Source organism: Trachymyrmex septentrionalis, unplaced genomic scaffold (assembly GCF_001594115.1).
Source record: "Trachymyrmex septentrionalis isolate Tsep2-gDNA-1 unplaced genomic scaffold, Tsep1.0 scaffold2, whole genome shotgun sequence".
Taxonomy (NCBI): domain Eukaryota; kingdom Metazoa; phylum Arthropoda; class Insecta; order Hymenoptera; family Formicidae; genus Trachymyrmex; species Trachymyrmex septentrionalis.
In genome coordinates, this window is record NW_017305179.1 from 2,124,701 (window position 1) to 2,127,886 (window position 3,186).

The window sequence follows — 3,186 nt, forward strand, 5'->3', positions numbered from 1 at the left end:
CTCGTGACGATATCTCCTATCATTATTATTTTAGTCTTTAATGTATGTAAACGCTATGTTACTTCCTAACGCCAAACACTGAATAAATTTATCTATAATCGTTAGAAATCTCTACCTATGAAAGTACAAATTTTACACGAAGATAAAGAGGATCGAGGGCGTATATATCCGCATGTGTAATATGACAATAATGAACTTTAATGCCGACTAAATTAACGATTAGAATACATGGGTTTGAGCTAGAAAATAATGTTTCATATTAGCCTAACAACACTGTACATAGCACATGGGATTAACAATATTGGTCCTAAAGTTTCTGAAATTTCGCAGTACCAAATGAATTGCTGCTAGCCGAAATCGCAATGCAATGTATGCATTGTGTTGCATACCTTTCACTGCTTGCGTATAAATATCTGATATATATTCCTTTTTATGGCAGGTATCTTTTGCCTATGTCGAAATAGCAAACACCGATCGATGGCGCACAAAATGCAATTGATCTACATTCTGATTGTATTCACTCGACAAAGAAAAATATCGTGTAAATATGTGAGATAATAATTACGCTTGTATACAATATAGTTCTAATGGCAATCTATAACAAGCCAATATTACATATGCTTTTCCATTTAACATTTTACATATATTGTCTAGGACACTTTTTCCTTTTTCTCTTTTAATAGGCCTTGAACAATTGACAACCTACATCTGTTGCAAATACACTTATTACCACGGATGTAGGGGATCATATTGTAAATGCAAAATAATTCACGAAAAGAAAATAATTCAATTTTTTTCCTATGTGTGATAATACACATCTCATTGATTCGCGATAATGTAATCATATTTCGTCTTTTTTCTTAAGGCATGGTGTATGAAATGTGCAATGAATACTTTTAAATTGTATACACTCGCCTCGCTCTTAAAAATTTCTTTTGCAATGGCATTTTCGAGAATTTTAAACCCCTACTTCTTTCATATATGTCAAATCTGTATCCTTAACAAGTAGTGTAATACAATTGCTTTGTTTAGAAAAAATTCCTTTCCGTATTAACAATACATGTATAAAGTCAGCTTTACATACTGATAGTTATTAGTATGCGTCTCTTGAGTTTTGAAAATTATCACGTTAGATATACAAATATCATTATGTTTTAGCGGCAGTGCGAAGGTAAGTAATTTAGACATCTTACGATAAGGATACGGATGGGAAAAAGAACTTTTGTACAATTTAGTACAAAAAGGCAATCTCTACTATGTATTACTACTGAAGATAAAAACTATCGTTATCATAAAAATTTGTATGAAACTGATTGCTTCCAAAAATGCCATTCATCCATTAAAGTATTTAATAAAGCTAAAATATAACTGCAGCCATTATGGAACAACGTCATTTATTAATAATATATATCTATTATCTATATTAAATATATATATATATATGTATATATATATATATATATATATATATACATATATATATATATATTTAATATAGATAATAGTTATATATTATTAATAAATGACGTTGTTCCATAATGGCTGCAGTTATATTTTAGCTTTATTAAATACTTTAATGGATGAATGGCATTTTTGGAAGCAATCAGTTTCATACAAATTTTTATGATAACGATAGTTTTTATCTTCAGTAGTAATACATAGTAGAGATTGCCTTTTTGTACTAAATTGTACAAAAGTTCTTTTTCCCATCCGTATCCTTATCGTAAGATGTCTAAATTACTTACCTTCGCACTGCCGCTAAAACATAATGATATTTGTATATCTAACGTGATAATTTTCAAAACTCAAGAGACGCATACTAATAACTATCAGTATGTAAAGCTGACTTTATACATGTATTGTTAATACGGAAAGGAATTTTTTCTAAACAAAGCAATTGTATTACACTACTTGTTAAGGATACAGATTTGACATATATGAAAGAAGTAGGGGTTTAAAATTCTCGAAAATGCCATTGCAAAAGAAATTTTTAAGAGCGAGGCGAGTGTATACAATTTAAAAGTATTCATTGCACATTTCATACACCATGCCTTAAGAAAAAAGACGAAATATGATTACATTATCGCGAATCAATGAGATGTGTATTATCACACATAGGAAAAAAATTGAATTATTTTCTTTTCGTGAATTATTTTGCATTTACAATATGATCCCCTACATCCGTGGTAATAAGTGTATTTGCAACAGATGTAGGTTGTCAATTGTTCAAGGCCTATTAAAAGAGAAAAAGGAAAAAGTGTCCTAGACAATATATGTAAAATGTTAAATGGAAAAGCATATGTAATATTGGCTTGTTATAGATTGCCATTAGAACTATATTGTATACAAGCGTAATTATTATCTCACATATTTACACGATATTTTTCTTTGTCGAGTGAATACAATCAGAATGTAGATCAATTGCATTTTGTGCGCCATCGATCGGTGTTTGCTATTTCGACATAGGCAAAAGATACCTGCCATAAAAAGGAATATATATCAGATATTTATACGCAAGCAGTGAAAGGTATGCAACACAATGCATACATTGCATTGCGACTTCGGCTAGCAGCAATTCATTTGGTACTGCGAAATTTCAGAAACTTTAGGACCAATATTGTTAATCCCATGTGCTATGTACAGTGTTGTTAGGCTAATATGAAACATTATTTTCTAGCTCAAACCCATGTATTCTAATCGTTAATTTAGTCGGCATTAAAGTTCATTATTGTCATATTACACATGCGGATATATACGCCCTCGATCCTCTTTATCTTCGTGTAAAATTTGTACTTTCATAGGTAGAGATTTCTAACGATTATAGATAAATTTATTCAGTGTTTGGCGTTAGGAAGTAACATAGCGTTTACATACATTAAAGACTAAAATAATAATGATAGGAGATATCGTCACGAGGTCAGCGGCGTAAAGGAGTTATCGTATGTGGAAGTATTTACACCATTGCGCATGTAAGACTTCATTTACATTACATGAATTTTATTTTTCAGTTTTATTGATTTAAGAATTTACCGCTATGAGACGTCGAGTGATTACGGTAAAAGTAGTGCGAGTGCTTCTAATAAATTTGAATTTGCTTTTACCGCACCTCGACTAGCATCGGGCTTCTGAAACAAGCTACGCTAACTTGTTTACAGAAACTAAAAATATTTATTAATTATGGAAAGA